Source organism: Corythoichthys intestinalis, chromosome 11 (assembly GCF_030265065.1).
Source record: "Corythoichthys intestinalis isolate RoL2023-P3 chromosome 11, ASM3026506v1, whole genome shotgun sequence".
NCBI lineage: Eukaryota > Metazoa > Chordata > Actinopteri > Syngnathiformes > Syngnathidae > Corythoichthys > Corythoichthys intestinalis.
The window spans coordinates 45,819,906-45,841,814 of NC_080405.1; positions in this window are offsets into that span (position 1 = coordinate 45,819,906).

Sequence of the window (21,909 nt, forward strand, 5' to 3'; positions counted from 1 at the left end):
TACAATTTACAATCCTTTAAAAAAAAAAAAAAAAAAAAAAAAAAACATGTGGCGTCAGTAATGGATTTTTCTTTTTCTGCTTCAATTGCAAATGCTGTAAACCAGTGATTTTTCATCATTGTTTTTTTCCCTTAGCAACAACGTAGCAATGCTAATGTTTTTACATTGTTTATTACAGACATGATATATATAATATAGACCTTATTGTGTATGTCTGAACCTCAATTCAACGGTGTGTTGATGACTAATAAACATCTGTGAAATGAACTGGAGCACGCAGCACACTCAAACACACGCACGTGGTGATAAATTGCAGCAAGGAAAATTACCATCCTCTTTTTTATTTACCGTATGATTAACTGACTTCTTGCGTATCGCAACAAGCTTAGTTGTTACTCTATTTTTGATATAGGATCCCTGAGGTGACACTGCCATCCATCGATTACGTTTTCACAGTCTTCCAACTAAGACTTTTAACCAAGAAAAGACATAAGTTTTGCAGTCTTCATTGTATACTTCAGACAGAAATTCTCATTACATGCATGTGGGGAAAAACCAAAAAAGTTTCAACTGTGTTTTTGTGTCAAGTGTAGCCAATGATTGTCTATTAATCTATTTACAGGTATGGTTATTGACTAATCTAAATTACCATTTTTGATGACCTCATTGGCTTTAATTGATGCCAATCCATTTGAACTGGAACGGCCGACGTGACGGTTCTTCTTCATTTTGACATGAATACACCTCAACTAAAACTGTATTTATTGCTGCATCATGGGTAGTGTTTATTCCTCAACACCACATCCCTGATAGACGCGTCATCTGTCCAACTGGCCACGATCCCTAAATGTTTATTTCAAATACAATAACATGTTGCCATTTACGTATTTGTTGGTAGTGTTTCTTCCAAAAAAAGCATAGATGGAAAGAAAAACCTGGTTAGTCATCCTGACGACGTGTTTGCGTCTCAAGGTCATGGTCTTTAACCTGTTAACGGGCCTACTGGGCTAAACATGGAAAGACTCATGAGTTAGGAGAACGGTCGATTGGGGGGTGCATGCCAGACAACCGCTGACACCCCATGGAGACAGTCCTGTGTCAAGTTGCAGCTTTGGAAAAAAGAAAAACGCCCTCACCTCTAATTTGAGTGATGGGCCATATGGGCCATGGTGCCAGCCAGGGACCCCCGCTGGTAGCCCCCCACAACCCCACTCAGCTCCAACTAGCAGTCATGTTGTCTCATGTTGAGCATCACTACACTATGTATACATGTTCAGTGATGTTATACCCAGTCGGCATGTACTAACATTCAGTAGTACTATCAACATATGAATGGAACTACAGTGCACTGTTTTGACTCCCTGGCAGTCCTTCCCGTTCAAATGGATTGGACGTGCCATCAAAACGCTTTTGTTTGGAGTTCATATGTATCACAAAAGATAAAATGTATAAACAGTATTATTGATAATAGCAGAACTTTAAAAAACTGAAATGATATATAAGTATTATAACATTTTTGTACTTTCATGATTATTAGTGCTGCAACGATTAACTCGAGTATTCGATTAGAAAAAAAGATTTAAATTAATTTTGCTGCTTCGAGTATTCGTTTAATTAAAGTGGCGTTGTAATGGTTTGTTTTGTGTTTGCATTTAGATTTATTGATTTGGTTGGATACACTGCCCTCTATTCTGCCTCATTTCACATTACTTAACCCCAGCAGCTGCCTGTTAAGACCAACATAAGCAAAGTTTTTGTTTGAGCTAAAGTTTTTTTTTTTTTTTTTATGATTTTGTAATTTAGTTTATAGGTATATTTAGCCGTTTTTTGTGGGAATATGTGTGTGAACCATTTGTCAAGAACATTGTACAAAAAAGTTATTTTACAGTTTTTAAGCTAGCGGACTATTGCTATGTAAGCCAATTGTTCTTTAGTTGTACTGTACATAGATCCTAATTTACATTTTTATACCGTTTGAGGTTCAGCTCAGGTATTTAAATTTTTTATGTTCCTTATCTGATTACTCAATTATTCGAACTAATTAGTTCATCGATTAATCGACTACTAAAATAATCGATAGTTGCAGCCCTAATTATTATCAATAAAAAATAATAAAGCCAGAAAAGGACCATCCAATAATATCATTATTATCATACATTTGTAGTTTAGTCAGTAATGGTACTGCTTTGTCAAGCTTTATGAAAGATTAAAGAAAAAAAAATTATAAGTGAAAATAAATGTAACTTACAGTAATTGAAGTACAGTACATGTTGATATTTATAATATTTTATATTTCATTATCAATTGCATACTGTTTTACACAGAATTGTATCACTTTTATTGTTGCCATTTCTAGTACCAATGATGCACCGTACATTAAGATTATTTTTTTTTTATTAGTGAAGTGCATTATTTTAAAATTTGGTACTTTTATATATTTACAGTAAAAATAATGGCAGGAATCTTACCATTTTCCAAAATTTGACTATACTACAAAGGCTTTGTATTTTGTATGAAGACTGAATAATAATGTATTCTTTTGTGTGATGATTAATATTGCTCCAATATATATAAGTCTATATACACACAGATTTTTGTACTATTATTGAATCAATTATTTCTCTTTTCACTCTTTTTTTGTTGGTGGCTAAGCACAATCATGTCAAGTCAAACTTCGCTGTTTGTATTAGCACATACTCTTGGCAGTAAATCCCGAATATGAACCCACAGATGCATTTTTCTACTTCCAGAGCATCATAAATTGCTCATAATTTCCAATCTGTGTGTAATTTCGTTCCACCGATACAATTCATTAGCAAAGAAAACAGAAACGGCGGTCTTTTTGTGCGCCATCTACAAAGTGGACACAGATGTAGCAGCGGGGGCGCTTATAGGAAGTGGCGTGCACTTTCGTAGCCAAGTGTGAACGTGCTGTTATGCTGAAATAACCACACTCAAAAAAATATTTTAAAAAAACCCATCTATGCTTGTAGTCCAACACGGGCCCTGAAAGGGTGGCCCACGTCCATCTCAGTTAATGATCAATTTCCTTTGCCGCAATAAATACTTCCTATGTAAAAAGTAAAAAGAAATGTACAGTTTCAGCATTTTATTTCAAGAGAAACACAAAGTCATCTAATTGGAGAGCAAAAGAATCCCTTTTAGAGTCCACATGTTGTTTAGGGGATTATATTTCAGCATTTGTTTTATAAATAATACATTTCACCAGGCCATCTAATGCTGTTCCGAGGCACCAGTGGGTCAAACAACACTTTCACTTAACCTGCCTTACCATGCTTTTCTTCCTGTAGTAGTGATAAAAACATTGTGATGCCATGAGTGTAACAATAATCAAGCTTGTATAAATTAGAATTAAAATAAAAATAGAAATAAAAATTGTTGCTAACCCGCGTCTTCAATTAAGCTCAATGACGAAAACAAAATGTTATACAACAGTTACTGGGCAACTTAGAGCACCATGCACGAAAGAATGCTAGCAATAAGATAGTCGGAACAAAACTTTTGAGAGGAATATACTGTATGCTTTGAGTCACACAAATATTTGGATATGTCATACAAGTATATAATGAAATTATTTTTAATGTTTAAAAAAAAAAACAATGTACAATAGCTTCAGTTAAGATTGTCACTCCCTACAACACTATTGGGTTCTAACTGCCTTGTGTTTACAAAGACAAATGTATTAATTCATTGAAGACTAAAATTTGTCTTCAATGTATTACTACTCAAAATTATTTTCAAAATTCTTGTAAAGAGAGAAGACAGTTTCAGTAAATAAATGCAAAGATTGCATCATTGACTGGAAATTGTCAGAAATGTTTTAAGAAAAACATCAATGTTTGGTTTAATGACAATAAGTATTGTCTCAATTGTTTACAGAAATTCATACTGTTTTAGTTAATAATAAACTTAGAATGATCACCACAATATTTGTAAAGCCTAAATTACATTCATTAAAGGTTAAATAAGTGCTGCTGCATTGACAAGAAATTTTCCGTCGGTCAAACACTAGATAAAATGACCACTGCTAAGTGTACGAAAATGAATGCGGTTTTGTATCGTACATTGGGCCCATTGACCGACCCTAATGACCGCCAAGGGATACGGATCACACGATTATGTCAACATTTAAAAAAATGACATGAAATTGTCTTTAGTGTTTACTAATCATACTGGACATTAAGCCCAATTAAACCCTCAAAATAATATTTTACGTTGAAACCATGAACTCTAAACCAGTTTAGTTTTTCTAGGAACAAAAGTGCAAAAGGAGAGCCTTGGTCCCATAGCGGAGTCCAGCTGCATGTCTCGGCAGGCGGCCGTCATCAGGAATACTTAACGGCGGCTCGACAAAGGTCGTAAAAGGAGTCAAGGTGTCAAACAGGTGTGGCGAAAGAGGAGAGCGGGACGAATAAAACTCGAGTGTGAGGGGGAGGCACCGAGAGACGAAGCTCTCTGACAAAGACGTCCGAGCGGCGCTAATGTCGACCTCTCGCTCCTCGGCAGTCATAAATTGCCGGTCGTTAAGGATGGCCGAACGCCTCCTGGCGACCGCTTCAAATGGGGGCGCGGCGGTTCCGCGTTTTAGCTCAGGGGTGTCGGGGGGCTCGTTACGATCCAGTTGCTGCTTTGCGCCTCCACATCTGGCTGGCAGCACCCCCGAATTGAGACTTTGTGTCTTCTTGTGACATCTTTATGAAGGCTCGCTGTTACTCACTTCTATAAACCTGGCCTTCACCTGACCGCGCCCCCCTCGACATCCCCTCGCCGACCCTGAGGCAGAGAGACATTAATGCAAAACATTTGCACCGTCTTCCTTCAAGGAGCTGTGAAAATTTGGAATTGAACCTGCGCACCCTGTCGACATTACACCACTAGATGAATCTATCTGCCCGTCGCTGATTTACGAGCTTGCCTGGAAGTGCCCTCTGAACCCCCTGAAGTTTTTCCGTACTTCTGGGATTCTCAGACTGGTGTGTGCGCTCTCCAGGGGGTGCGCGACATTAAAAGTGTAACGGCAATCAGTCGGAATATAAAATTTTGTGTGAATGTGATGTCTTTATTGGCTATGAAAAGGCTCTGTTAAAACAATTTGAAATGATTGTTTCGGAGCAGATATTCCATTACTTGCGGTTTCAGCGCTAGTACCTTCTGTTCCATCCCAAGCCTTATAGTCGAAACATCCCGGTTGTCTCCAACAGCCACAAAGCTTTTGAGAGAATATCCTTCTTAAGGTTGTCTCGTTATGAACTCCAGTATTTGATAGACACCAGTGGCGGATGCAGGTCTTTCAAAAAAGGGAAGCTCAAAGTGTGCCCGCCTGTGAGTGCTTTGTAACTGTGGAGGGGCTCAGTGGCTGCTCGGTAGGGAAAGAAAGTAGAGTGCCAGATGTCTAGTCTCCCAACAGAAGCAGAAAAAAAACATCAGAAAATAGAAGCTCAATTTTTCTTACAAAGCAAGTGTCGCTAGGATGACTAAGAAAGTCTCCGGTTCAACTCAGAACAACGGAATGAAAATTGAAAAATGCCTCCGCAGATGTTGAGACACCAAGATCACTGATTCGCTAATTTTGGTTTCAATCAAAAAGGGATTCAGCCCAAGACAGATTATCCAATCATCACCAGAGCGTCCGGGCCAGCCAAGCCACACGCACAGACCTTTAGCCAATACATCGTCTCGTTTCGCTGTAGTGGAATAATGTACTCTAAAATCTGGAGACGCACCGCGTCCACAATGTTTAAAGGACTGTGAAGCAGCACGAATGAATGAAAAGCAAGCAGCATTGTAACCGGTGATAAGAAGAGCTCTAATGCTTCACAAAAGTTGACCGTGTTGTAGTGCACATTTAGTCAATGACACACACGACAGTATACATTTGATTACTTATTTTATGACATTTTGGGGGAAGCTGAGCTTCCCTTGCAGTCTTAGTAATCACCTTCGATTGACACATTCTCAAAAGTGTTAGTACACTCAGTTAATCTGACAGTGGTCAAAAGATGCACCGTCCCTACTGTCAACCAGGCAGAAGGTTCTGTTCTGAGGCTTTTTTAAAACATCTGGTATAAGGTGTCTTGAAACTAGGGATGAAAACCTCAGAGTACCTTGTGATCCGATTTGCAATACAAGGCTCACGGTGAGGATTATATCACAGTATGCCACTACAACAATTATCGATACATGTGTCAGGGAATCATACTATGATGATGAAAAAAAACAAGCAATCTATAAATGTTTTTTTTTTAAATTTTTTTTTTATGCACAGTCGTGTACAATCTGCCAAAACCTTGTCTTCCTCATAGACTTGGTGAATATTTACGTGCAACATTTCTGTAAATAAATCCAGCAACGCTATATTATTGCAACATTCTGGTAAACAAAAGAGTGTGCTGCTTAACCCATTACCTGCCATTGACAATGGTAAGACGTCCAATTCATTGAAACTGGGAGAACGGACTTTGAATGCTCATGTTTGAGAGCCATTACAAATGAACATTCGCCCCATCCCAGTCAAAATGAATTGCATGTCTAGCCCTGTCAAATACAGCCAATGAGTTAACAAAGACATTATTCTGGTGGAAAACTTTGGGAGCAACCTGTTAGCGTCTTTATTTTGACGCATGTACACGACAATAGAGAATGCATAGAAGCTTATGTGGTGTGGAGCATAGGTGACAGGTCCATGATCTGCTGTCAGGATGACTGACTGCTTCATTGTCACATAACATCCTCAAACAGACCCATCCTTCCCCCTCCCAAATGAGTCCTTGGGGCACGGCGCCATGGCCGTCATGCCCGCCCAGTGTAGCGTTACCCAAAAGGCAGGCCGGCTGCGACGGGGGCTCTTTTGGACTTTGACAGCAGGTATAAATCAGCACAATTATGCACGTTCCAATGTTCAAGGTGCTTTTTTATCAAATGTTAACTGTGTAAAGGAATTCTGGCTATTTTAGGCATTTCAAGACTGAGTCCGACAACAAAAAGTGAAAAAAAAATTGCTATGGAGGCAATTCTTGGCCAATTTTAGGGGTGTCCTAACATTTTCTTCCGGGGGCCTCTAGCAGAAAAATCAAATGCCAAACAACTATTTGAAAATTGAGTAATGCTGAATAAACGTTAGGATGGGTTGAAACTCCTTTCAAATATCAAGGCATTTTGTCTTGTATTAAAACTTTCAGTGCCATTAAAAACTAAAAATTAAATTAAAACTATAGTAGACATCCAATCCATTTGTGCTGGCAGTAGATGAGTTGAAATGGTGGGGGAAAACTGGTGCATTTTCATTAGTTTTTAAGATTATCAATAATAACCTCTGGTCTCATATTCATCAACTGAAATTCTACAAATCTTCCAACCCTGATTTCAACATGTTAACCCTTTATAGGCATATGTATCACATTTGATACACTTAGAATTTCCTGATTTTGAGACTAATTCAGAATTTCGAATTTCTTTCTAAAAAAAAAATGGATGGATGCAAAGTCAAAACATGCACTTATAGATATTAGAGCACTTATTATTACACATGTTCATTTGGATTTTTTTTTTTAATTCCTTAACAAATTTGAAAAAAAGGTTTCCATTAATACCTTGTTTTTCAAATTTTGGGAATCTCAGACAATTGCTTCATGTTGCAGGCCTTTAACGGTTTTAAGTTCTAGTGTTGCCATTTGTAGCATGTTTTCTTACAGCTCTTTGCTGTAGTGCTACATAAAAAAAAGAGACAAGAGGAATCACTCAACCCTAGCAACTAAATGAAGAGGCACTGTATCAGTGACTAGGGCCATCTAGTATTGAAATGGAGCAGTGGAACAGAGTAGAGGCTGAGCTCAAGCTTCTTGTGAGGCCAATATTCAATTAAATTTTCATTATTTGCTGAGGGCCATTAAAAACTGGCTCGCGGGTCATAGTTTGGACACACTGCTTTAAAACCTTTTTTAAACCTATTCCCTACCATTGACTGTGTTGGAGGTCCAATGCATTCCGACAGTTCAAAAGTCTATCACCGCTAATAGCAGGTAATGATGTTAATTGGAGGGATTTATTTCAGGAAAGCGTTTTTTTAAGTATAAAGTGGAAGCCTTCACTACAGTAGATGGCGCTACACTACATTTCAGTTTCTTTTTGGGTGTGTGTGATAAAATCATTGTTATTGTAGTGGATCTTTTGTTTCTGTCGTTCCTCGTCCTCCACCACCACCATATGACTGTCGACACCCCTCCCTGGCAATTTATGATTTTTTTTTTTTCTCCAGAGTGTGTGTTGGCCGTAAGGGAGTGCAGGACAGGGGGAAATTGGCGTAATGAATTTAGGGCGCTCATGCTCGCTGAGGCGAGGCTCCCTCGGCTGCTCGTAGCCATTAATCTTCCGCACTCTGTCAAGAGCAAAATGTGCCCACAATGGGCAAAGGGGGAGCTCCAATTGACTACCAATTACGCGCCTGTGAATAAAGGATGTGGAGAGAGAGAGGGGCTCGCTCGTGGGGGTGCAATATGCTTCAGCGACGACGTTTAGTTTAACCCTGCGCCAATCTGTGTGTGTGTCTGTGTGCGTGTATTTGAAGTGTGAAGACGCTGTGCTTATCTGGGTGTTCACGCCACCATGAGGTGTTAAGAGGCAGCAGGGGGGCTGTCTTTTTTTTGGGTGGGTAGAGGGGTGAAATTTTCACAGCTTCTATAGTTCGTATGTTTACAAGGTAGCGATGTAGTAAAAACTGCTGTATAAGATATATATGTATATGTGAACATTTGTGCATTATTGCGAACAACTAGGATTCAGGAAGGGTTGTCCCAAGCGACTAATTGCCCCCCTGATTAGTCAGACTTTTTCTTTTTTTTTACGATTGGTCGATGAATTGAATAAAATATATAATAATCTAATAATAATATAATATATAATTTTGTTTGTTTGTTCGTTTTACTAATTTAGTGATTAAATTTTTGTTGATGCTTATTAATTCACAAAAAACATTTTAGGAACACTTAAATTCTTTATTAAATAATAAACAAATAACAATAATAAATCACAAACAATGAGGTCAAATGCTCCTGGCAAAGATATAGTTATAATATTATAGTATACTACTATATGCATATACATAATATTACTTTATAATATAAAGTAAGATTAGTGCAGTCATGGACTATAGTAAGCGAGTGTTTCCATATATATATATTTAAAATATATATATGTGGCGGAAAACACAGACAAGGCTGAAAAAGCAGTTTCTGCTCTTGCACCCCTCTTTAAAATAAACTGCTGTATTTTAAGCCAGAAGAACTGTTGTGTTTGATGGAACAATATGTCTATATGTTGCCATAGCAGATTAAAGACACTTTAAGCCTCCGAACTATTTTTTATTTGTCCGTTTTACTCTGGAAAACCCTGTTTACAGACGTTGCGCGCTTTGGTTTCAACCTAGCCGCAAAAAGAAGTAATTATATTTATTATTCGAAATGTCTGTCATTTTTAGCTTTGAATCATTAATTGATGTCTAATATTTAGTAAAAAAAAAAAAAAAAAAAAAGACAAAAAAATTATTCACTTGCATATTTTAAACTTTTAAACACATTACGTCACAAAGAAAAAATTAGCGTCTGTAAATACTAAATAAGTCACGGATATCTACTTCATAACTATGGCTTAATAGTTTTTTTTTTTTTTTTGTTACTGTCGCATTTAGCCCATTATTTTAGATGATAAATAATCAATCCATAAAAAGAAAAAAAAACATTTTAAAAGGTAAATATATGAAAATGAAAATCTCAACCACTCGTTGATGTCTGCGATTACTGCATCTCGACCCTTGTTATATTACCATGTTTCACCCGTAAAATCCACAAAAAATCCGGCTGTGGCCATTAACAGCTGTGTCTTGACACTCGGTGATACATGCTACATGGAAATTTTTGAATAGAAAAGAGCTAAGTACACGATAACATCTCATTAAAATCATGGCGTCTTTAATTCTGCTCTCGCGTGCTCTCACTTCCAGTTAGGGTTTTGTTGTTTATATTTCATTTTTTTTTTTTTTTAAATGCCCTCCTGTTCAAATTTTTTCTTCCCCCAGAAAATCGAGATTTTAAGCTTTCCAATGATGTATCACACATGCATATAGAACAATTTTGAAATTTAACCAAATTGGGGTTCTTAGAGGGGAACTTGAAGTCACCTGAGTGTTTTCTGTCATTTTTACATTTTTTTTCCTTTTTTTTCCCCAAGCAGGAGCTTCCATGATCCTAATAAAGACAATCGGCATGATGTTCACAGCCTTACGGAGCAGCAGCACAGTAGATAAACACATGAAGTACGTCAAAAAATCTTAATGATGAAAGCTGATACGGCGCACATAAAGGCAACTTTAATAAAAAAAAGTTAAAAAGTCGTAAGTTAGATGGACTTACGATCCGCCAGCTTGTTGTTTCTTGTCGTTTTCCAAAATTACACCCAGGTGACGGCTCTTCAAGTGTTCGTTCATGACCGACGTACTACCGTGGTATGCGAGCGGAGCATTGCAAAGACGACACACAGTGGCACCCTCCTTATTTTCATTAAAATAATTCCAGGCTTTGGGCACTTTTGTCCGCTTTTTTTGCTGAATGCCGCTTCCATCGTTTGCATCCCGAGCAACCGCCATTCTCAACTTTATCCACACGTATTTTTTTTTTTTTTTAACCCGTCATTACCCGTCGATGGTATGTTGTGCCCGTCAACGTATTTACGTCAGTGCTGATGTCGACAACGTCGACTAGTCAGGACAGCTCTCGTTTCAGGATGGGGAAGCAAAAATGCCTCCAAATTGTTTTTATTACAACAACAACAAAAAAGAATAGCAAATGTACTGGTCTGAACTATATAAAAAATACTGTATACTTCTATTGCATTAAATCTTGCCTTGACGTACAACTTCAATGAGTTCCATAACCATGCTCGTAACTCAAATGGTATCACAAATTACAGTCATTTTTGAACTATGAGCCGCACCTGACTATTAGATATATATAAGACAAACTATAAACTGCAAGTGTCCATAGTATATTGTAGGATATTAACACTAAAAAATTTGCAGTTCATTAGCCAATAAAAATTCATAAATTTACCACACCGCACTCTAAGCCGCAGGGTTCAAAATGGTAGTTAGTTGTAAAAATTTGAGATACCATTTGAGTAACGAGCATGGAGATGGAACTCATTGAAGTTTTACGTCAAGGCAAGCTTGCATTTGAGGCTCCACCCTTGTGTTGATTTGCTGAAAGGGATCCATTTGTGCAAATGTTTACACAGAGCACAAGCATGGCTCAACAGCATTGGCAGGACACGTTAACACTGTACAGACGTTTTGAGGGGAAACGCCGTTGTTAGCACCCCCCCTGCGCCGCCCCCCTTCTGGTTGCTATTATTCCAGAGTCATGTTTATTGTATTACTCCTACGAACATGACAAGAACTAATACATTTCCTAATTGTGCTTGATTCCATTCGAGTTCCATTGTGTTATCAGAGCCGCGGTCCAGTTTGGTTTCTAATTAGGCTGTTACACGAAGACGAGAGGCGAGCAGGGGAATCATAAAAAACAAAAAAGATGAAGAAGACGTCAGGCCAAGTGGACGTGATGCATGCGTGCTGGCGGATTCCAAGAACAACTTTCACAGCTACAATAACACCTTTCAAAGCTGCGCTGCTGCCATTTTAGGGGCATTTAAGACTTACATCTGGATGGAAAAAATGTCAGGAATGAGCGTCAAGAGAAGGAAGGCATGGCTTTGAATTTATGAATACGCGTGGGTATTGACTTATCTTCATTTGACACAAAAGGCAGAAAACCAAGAGTAACCCCTTATCTCATAATCATAAAACCATAATTTCAATGTTTTTTTTTAATTAATTTTAAATCATTATATAATATATATAATTATGGTTAGGGTTGTCCCGATCATGTTTTTTTGCTCCCGATCGTTTTAGTTTGAGTATCTGCCGATCCCAATATTTCCCAATCCGATTGCTTTTTTTTGCTCCCTATGCAATTCCAATCATTCCCGATAATTTTTCCCGATCATATACATTTTGGCAATGCATTAAGAAAAAAATGAATAAAACTCGGACGAATATATACATTCAACATACAGTACATAAGTACTGTATTTTTTAATTATGACAATAAATCCTCAAGATGGCATTTACATTATTAACATTATTTCTGTGAGAGGGATCCACGGATAGAAAGACTTGTGACTTTGTATATTGTGACTAAATATTGCCATCTAGTGTATTTGTTGAGCTTTCAGTAAATGATACTGTAGCCATGCCCAAATGCATGATGGGAAGTGGAACCATGACTGGGCGTAATGCTACCAATGGATATATCTTCTCTGCGTTGGGAAATAACATAGGGTGTTAAGAAAAAGATCAATTGCTACCTTGCTTCCCCACATTGCTTCCCATTATATTTCTAATCGTAGGGAGAGTGATTGTAAGGCTTTAGTTAATTAATAAAAGGCTCCAAAGGCTGCCCAAATTCACTCTACTCATTTTACGCTGCCTTTTATCTCTCTATATAGGTAAAACGGCGCCATTACATATTGAGCGCGACAATGCGTGAGTGGGTCGTGCAGTGCATGCATTAATTGCGTTAAATATTTTAACGTGATACATTTTTTAAAAAATTAATTACCGCCGTTATCGGGATAAATTTGATAACCCTACCTTAAGCCTAAACTAAAGACTCTGGATGAGTGTAACATATTATGTCTGTAACTTTAAATACAATTAGAAAACGATTTGATTAAAAAAAAATATATATATATATATATATATATATATATATATATATTAAAAAAAGGCATGGCCGATATTTTTTTGCCGATTCCGATAGTTTGAAAATGACATGATCGGACCCGATCGATATAGTTTTTAAGGTCCAGCAGAATCTGTCGCGGCCGGCCGGCTTTAAAGTGCGTATGACAGCAAAAAGCATGTTTATTTCATATTTTCCACGCTATTTTATGCTCCTGAATGAAATGGACCACTTGGATGTGTGTGGAAGCGATCGATATATTTATTCAGTTTTTTGAATCCCGCGCCATTAAAATGAGTGACTTCCTGGATTGCCGAGGATTCCGAATGTCAGCGGGATAGTCATCTTCAGTGTACATCCAATACTACAGTATACAGAACAACTGCGGACTTAGTTGATTTTACGCATTAATTTGTTTATTTTTCGAATCACACCAGCTAAATGTGCTGGAGAAAAATTTTGCTGCACCAGGAAGAAGCGTATGAGCCTTGTTGGGTTTCAAAATGTTTCCATTCACCCTGAGATTGGCGTAAACAATTCTGACAGCTGTGGGACCATTGGACTTACAAGGAAGTGAGTGAACATCGTGTTTTGTTTTATGTCAAATACTGGGATGATGGCACACATTTTAATAAGTGGCTTGCATTTTGCGACCGGCGATCGACGGCTTTTCGCCCCCCCCCCCCCCCCGGTCCTCTTTGTGTGCCCACCTAGCAGTCCACGAGCAGCTCCATGCTCCTATGTCGGCCTAGAATGGGCTATTTTCGGCGTTCATTCCCGGCGACGAGCACTACCAGCCCGCGCTGGAACTAGTACAACGGCGAGCTGTATTTTGCTCGCCCGGTCCTCTTCGCGTGCCCGCTGAGAATGCGCTTTCCTCGGCTTGGCCAGGCACAGCTCTGTGCTCCGATGTCGGCCGTTTTTTTTCCAACAAGAATGGGCTATTTTCGTCGTTTATTCCCAGCGACGAGCTCTGCCAGCCCACCGTTGTTTACGCTCTTTCCTCCATCTCGGAAGCCGGGGCGGGCAGGGAAATTCCAAAAGCCGGTGGCATAAAATATAGTTCGGGAGGTGCAAGAAGTGGACAGTTTTGATCATTATGGAGTAATTTTGCCATTTCGTACTGAATAAATGCATATTTCCTATTTCATATTCCATTTAGCACAAGACTTATTTGTCATGACCATGCCATTTATTTAGCTATTGGGGAAAAATACTTCGATAAAAAGAATATCCTGTAAAAATATTGGAGTAGGGAGATTGAAAGAATGAAATTATGCTGCTCTCATCTTCGCATTTTCCTCATTATGAATAATTCCCCCTCAATGGGCTGAAGTCTAAATCAGATGAAACCATTCTCCTGCCGACGTCATCCTCCTGTTGGGGACGCTAGAGCCCTATAATGGTAGGCATGGCTAAACCGCAGATTAAAAGACTAATTTCTCGTCATCTGCGCTTTGCCAATTTTTTGTATATAGTTGAATCGTCTCAAAATATGATTCTAATCCACATAATAATGCTATTTAAGACGTTTTTTATCCTGTCGTACGCACTTTAAATTACTCTTAATCCTTAATAATTGTATATATCTTAGGTGATTATTGCTTTCTTTTTGTTCCTGAATTGTATGTTGTTATCTCCTGTTCGTTAAGAGAAAACCTGGACAAAGAAGAAAAAAAAAAAATCAACTTTTTTTTTCGTTTAACACTTAAGATCTTTAACCCTTTATAGAACAAGTGACTGTTGAGTAATTTAAAAATAAATATATATCTTCCTTTTTTTTTACACTTGTACACTTGAGACCTTTAAACCTTTGTAGAGCATGTGAAACATTAACAATTTATTCAATATTCTTGTATTACATACTGTATAAATTAATAACAATGTTAATAAAAAATACATTTGAAAAATGAGTAAAACTAACACTGGTTATGGTTATATATTTTTGTGTCTTTTGGCAATGCCATTGTATTTCTGGATGATGTTGTTACTTTTTATCCCTTAATTCTTTTTTTAAAAAATACAAAAAAAAATTAATTGAAAACACTATCCTTTTACCAGATTCCAATCCTCTCAAAAACGGCACGTTCGGCACAATTTTCAATTAAATGATCGGATCGAGGACATCCCTAGTTACAGCCACAAATAACACTGAAAACTGCCCCCCCCCCCATAGTATTTAACTCATTGCATGTCACAAAAATTTTTAGAGCTAGCTGTGAATGTTAATGTATTAGTGCCATTGACGGCACAAGACGTCTAATTCATTTTGACTGGAAGAGGTGAAGAGTTAAATGAGTGTGTAGTAATGGGGGAAAAAAATAAAATAAAATATAATAAAAAAATCATAATTTGAGCAAGAAAGGGTTAAAGGGGAAATAATAGGGATATATTATTTTTTTTAGAGGAAAAATACTCTTTTTAAAGTATAAATTATTTTTTTCTAAGAGATAATATTCTGAGGAAGAAAATGCAATATTGGTGGCAGAGTGGTTAGCACGTGCGCCTCACAGTTCTGAGATTATTTGTTCAATCCCAGCTCCCTCCCTGAGTGGGATTTGCATGTTCTCTCCCGGTATTCTGGCATCCTCCCACATCCCAAAAACATGCAAGGTAGGCTGATCGAACACTCCAATTTGTCCGTAGGTGTGAATGTGTGTGTGTGGATGGTTGTCTGTCTCTATGGCTAGGTTCTTACTGCAGGTCTTAAAGCACAAATTAGATTTTTCATGTTTTTTTCAACTCGAGTGAGGCATTAACTTGACAGTTTGAACGTGATAAGTCGCACGGAAGTGGACCAGTTCAAATCCGATCTGGGTCACTTTCGTATGTGGTTTAAATCCGATCTAGGCCACATTTTTCCAGTATGTTGCGGCGGTCTGAACTGTCAAGTCTCCCAAATCGGATGTCATGCAGCAATTACGTAAGCAAAGAGCAAGAGGGGTACGCAGGACGGCAGCGATGTAGCTGTGCATTAGCATTAATGCCTCGCTTGAACTCTGCTTTTACGCAGGAGGCGGGCTTGACCACAGTCATAAAAAAATAAAATGAAGAGGATAAGCCTGATAATGCTCGATTTTCTTTCTGTGCACCAAATGACCAATATTTCAGTATTGCTTACATGACCGAGTGGGGCAAACTGCCGCCCACACGTAAGGCTTATGTGTGTGCGTCATGCACGCACAGTGCGTGTATGCATTTTATCAGTCTGCATTCTAGCAGTCTATATAAACTTTGAATTTAAGACTACAGGGATTATTCATGTCTGTTATTTGTGTTCTCTTTTAGGAAACCAAAATATGATCACCCTGGAATGACATACAGCCAGCATGTGTAGTTATTTGATTTGATGCTTTTGCTGGTCAGTTTGCTCAGTGCGTGCCAGACAGCGAATTAGTGTGCATGTGTAATACTTGAACGGGCCCAATGGACAAATGCAGTCTGAACGGGCAAGCCAAAAAAACAGATATGACAATAAATTGGAATTGTGCATTAAGACGTGCAGTATGAACCTAGCCTATGTGCCCTGCGACTGGCTTGCAACCAGTTCAGGGTACACCATGCCAACTGCTCATTGTTAGCTGGAATAGGCTCCAGGACCTCCATGACCCTCGTGAGGATGAGCGGTTCAAGAGATGAATGAATGAAAATGCAGTATTGTCTGAGGATAGGGAAATTATACAGTAAATTCCTGGGGAATTGATGCACATGGCAGTTATGTTTAACTGGCATTCAGATTCCTAGACGCTCCCAAAACTAAAAAGTTTAGAAAGTATGCTTATGGTGACTTGGCAGCGCTGAGTTAAACCGTCGGAGCTCTTGTTAACCAGAAGCCACAGCAAAAGTGTGCGCGACTGTTTGTACGAAGGCACACGGCCATTCTTGCATGTGTTGTCAGCGTGCAGGCCGGGTGGAAGGGGCGCTAGGAGGAGTCGGGTGGGGGCAGATGGACGACGTTGTTGTTGCCGGGCGGGATGAAAGGAGGCGTGAAGGAGGCCAACTGCTGGAGGTCGGCAAAGGGTTGCGATCACCGCTTCAAAGAAGAAGACGGATGGATGGAGGACCACTTGACGCGAGTGAACACACACAAACAAACCTTATTAACAAAAATGGCTGACGTTTGTGTGTTTGAAAATAAATACAAGAATAAGTGTATTTTGGAGAAAACGTCTGGAAATTGTTAGAAAATGCCCACAAATTCCAATTCTTGACAGCGAACTTTTTTTTTTTTTTAAGTGTTTGGTGTAGTCGTAAGAATAGCTTTGTAAAAGTTGACATTCGACCTCTGTCACCATCACAGGCGACAATATGGTGGCTTGTGGGGGGGAGTAGGTGTCTATGTGTTGGAGGACATCAATCTTTGACTAATTCCTTCAAGTGTGAAAGGGTCCCAGTAGTGTCAACTAAAGCGGGAAGATGGTCCCCGCCGGTACCATTGAGCGAGGGGTGGGGCGTGGCATCCGCCGACCCTCTGGTCGACACCCCCGGAAAGGCCCGTCCAGATGGCGGCGGCATTAACTCAACAAAGGACGTCTAATTAGGACCACAATGGAAAGAGAGGCCGCCTGAGTCAGACTACATGCGCACCCATGCACGCACACTTCTCATTCAAGAACGGGACAGCGTTCGATTATTGGAAAATTACTACAAAATGGCCAACAATTCCAGTGCCGTCATAATTTGAAGAATAATTTTTAAAACTTCAGACTGCTGGATTTAAAAAAAGATTCCAGATTTTCCCAAATAATTACATCGCATTAGTTGAAATTTGTTTAATAAAAAAATATTTTTATCACATTAACTGAACAAATGTATAAAAAAAAAACTCATAATCTGAATTGCAAATGGCTTGTTGAAATCTCTTACAATTTTTTTTTTTAATTAATTGCTGAAAATATATTATGTTATATATAATATTCCAGATATTTTGAAACATAAATTGCCTTTTTTTTATCGAATTTAATTTTCAAAATTTCTCTTGTAAATATTCCTAGTATTAAAACATCCAAAAAAATCTCACATTATTCAAATTTTTCAATAACAGGTTGTCTTATAAAAGTTGCACAATTGATTTAATTTCCCACAAAATTAAAAATAATCAATTACTTGTAAAGGCTTAAATATTGTAAGCGATCTTAAAACTATTTGTTTCCCTATTTTGTATTTTGAGTATACCTTTTCCAATCATTAAAAAATTCATTTTGAAAACACTCTTGCTTTTAATTATTATTTTTTAAAATGACACTTGGTTTTTGAAGTCAAAATAGTCGAAAAATTCCATCACATTAGGCATTTACTTAAATATTTAACTTGTTCAATTCAATGAAATGCTTCACATAAGATTTATTTAAAAACATATCCAGCCATATGAGAAGTTTTCTTTAAATTGCAACAAATTAAGGAAAACATGGGCTGTCCATTTGAATGGAGAGAAATGATTCATGTGGTTAGGCGCCTGAAAAAGCACACACACGAAACACACACACTCTCACTCCCGTGGCCCCCCGGCAGTAATATAGGGGGCTATGACTTTATTAGCCCTCATTAACACAAATTAGAGCACTTGAGCACCCCCTCAACCAACCGACCCCCTCCCTCAGCGGTGGCGGTGACAAATTGAATTAAGTGTTTGGAAACAAGTCAATCCACTCCCCTGGCCAGGCGGCCGCCATATTGCGCTGACATTCATTGCAGTTGGGGAGGGTGCATGGGTAGGGGGCCTAAAGAAGAAGGAGAAAAGTGCAAGTAGGTGGAATATTTTAAGAGGTAGTGAATTCCAATGGCGACCGCTTCCAACTGAGGGGTGGGCTACACTTAAGTGCGACACTACACGCCCACGCAGATGCTACCTTTCAAACACATACTTTACCATTTTTTAAACAGTTAAAAAAATAAAAAATCATACGTATTTGAATTAAAACTATCCAAGCTAATTTACAACACATTATTGAGATTTGTAATTAAAATAACACCCCAAAACATTCTATATTAAAACTGTTAATTTTCTCCTCAAATTAGATATTAAACAGCATTTAACTGTCAGATTTTTGTAGTACAGTCCACCCCCCCACAAAAAAAAATCACATTATTAGACCTTTTATATTCAAAATGCTTCTATAATTTCACAATGTACTAAAATACTAGATATCTTTATATATTTTATTCATATGTTTCACTTTCGTTTTAATACTTAATTTTATTTTATCTTCAACGCTGAGTGGGTCAAGTTCTGTATTCACTTGCGCGTACCAGAATGACATAGTTTATCTCTATTTATTTATACATATGGAAATTTTATGGTTATATAACAATGTTTCGATTTCTAAATCCGAAACCTTAAACATTATCAACAAATATTGCCAATAAAAATCATTTTGTCTTTAAAATTGGAATAAATTTGACTTGGCAACTTTGCCAATGTCTCTAGATCAGCGTCACTTGGTACTAAAGTTGTTAAGCAGCGACACCAGGCGGAAGTATGGGGAATCATTGCCAAAAGGCATGCTACACAGGCACACGTATACACAAAAAAAGCTTTTGGAATTGTACCATTTTCTGAAGTTTCTTAAAGAATAAGAGAGTCAACAATATAAAGGTTGCCCATTAGATAAATTTATATACAAATGTAAACACATAAATATATGGCGGAAAACACTCAGGTGACTTAAAGGTCTGCTCTTTGAGACCCCCAATTTGGCCAAATTTCAAAATTTTCCGATATGCATGTGTGATATATCATTGGAAAGCTTGAAATCTCAATTTTCTGGGGTAAGAAAAAATTTGAACAGGAGGGCATTTAAAAAATAAATAAATAAACAAAAAATTAAACAGCAAAACACTACCTGGAGGTGAGAGCACACAAGACCAGAATTACAGACGCCATGACTTTAACGAGATATTATCGCGTACTTACCTTGTTTCGATCCAAAAACTCCATGTAGCATGTATCACTGAGTGTCAAAACACAGCTGTGAATAGCCACAGTTGTATTTTTGGGTGATTTTAAGGGTGAACCATGGTAATATAACAAGGGTCGCGTTGCAGAAATCACAGACATCAAGGAGTGGTCGAGATTTTCTTTTTCATATACACTCACCGGCCACTTTATTATGTACACCTGTCCAACTGCTCGTTAACCCTTAATTTCTAATCAGCCAATCACATGGCAGTAACTCAGTGCATTTAGGCATGTAGACATGGTTTAAAACAATCTCCTGCAGTTCAAAGCGAGCATCAGTATGGGGAAGAAAGGTGATTTGAGTGACTTTGAACGTGGCATGGTTGTTGGTGCCAGAAGGGCTGGTCTGAGTATTTCAGAAACTGCTGATCTACTGGGATTTTCACGCACAACCATCTCTAGGGTTTACAGAGAATGGTCCGAAAAAGAAAAACATCCAGTGAGCGGCAGTTCTGTGGGCGGAAATGCCTTTGTGATGCCAGAGGTCAGAGGAGAATAGCCAGACTGATTCGAGCTGATAGAAAGGCAACAGTGACTCAAATAACCACCCGTTACAACCAAGGTAGGCAGAAGAGCATCTCTGAAGGCACAGTACGTCGAACTTTGAGGCAGATGGGCTACAGCAGCAGAAGACCACGCCGGGTGCCACTCCTTTCAGCTAAGAACAGGAAACTGAGGCTACAATTTGCACAAGCTCATTGAAATTGGACAATAGAAGATTGGAAAAACGTTGCCTGGTCTGATGAGTCCTGATTTCTGCTGCGACATTCGGATGGTAGGGTCAGAATTTGGCATCAACAACATGAAAGCATGGATCCATCCTGCCTTGTATCAACGGTTCAGGCTGGTGTTGGTGGCGTAATGGTGTGGGGAATATTTTCTTGGCACTCTTTGGGCCCCTTGGTACCAATTGAGCATTGTTGGAACGCCACAGCCTACCTGAGTATTGTTGCTGACCATGTCCATCCCTTTATGACCACAATGTACCAAACTTCTGATGGCTACTTTCAGCAGGATAATGCGCCATGTCATGAAGCTTGAATCATCTCAGACTGGTTTCTTGAACATGACAATGAGTTCACTGTACTCAAATGGCCCCCAGTTACCAGATCTCAATCCAATAGAGCATCTTTGAGATGTGGCGGAACGGGAGATTCGCATCATGGATGTGCAGCCGACAAATCTGCACCAACTGTGTGATGCCATCATGTCAATATGGACCAAACTCTCTGAGGAATGCTTGTAGCACCTTGTTGAATCTATGCCGCGAAGAATTGAGGCAGTTCTGAAGGCAAAAGGGGGTCCAACCAGTTACTAGCATTATGTACCTAATAAAGTGGCCGGTGAGTGTATTTACCCTTTTAAATGTTTTTTTTGTTGTTGTTGTTTGGATCGATCATTTATCATCTAACAGATCAGAGAAAATGCGACAGTAACAAAAAAAAAAAAAACAATTAGGCGATTGTCAAGAAGTAGATATCCGTGACGTTTTTACAGACACCATTATTTTCATTTTGATGTCATTTGTTTGAAAGTTTAAAATATGCGAGTGAATAATTTTTTAAAGTCGTTTTTTTGTTTTTAATGAAATATTAGACATCAATTAATGATTCTAAGATAAAAATGACATTTTGAATAATAAATATAATTTATTACCTTCGTTTTATGGCTGAGTTGAAACAAAACTAACTCTCGTCTGTAAACGGGGGTTTCCAGGGTAAAACGGACAAATTAAAAATAGTTTGGGGGCTTAATGTGAATCTGCTATGGCAGCATATAGTAGTAGACATATTGTTCTATCAAACACAACAGTTTTTTTGGCTTAAAATACAACAGTTTATTTTAAAGAGGAGTGCAAGAGCAAAACTGCTTTTTCAGTCTGTTTTCCATCATATACTTTAAAAATATGTGTTCATCTATTAGTCTTTACCTTTCTTGGATAAAGTGTCAGATAAATTGGCTTACACTTTTGTCTAATGAATTTCTATTTACAATACAATTCATGTATTGAGTGTATTCTCATAAAATCTAAATTTATTTAATGCGGCTTTTAGGTATCCTTTTTCTTTCCATTTCTTAATTGTCTTGCCGAGTGTAATGTGATATAAAGCACTTTGAATTACTTGAATTGTGCTGTAC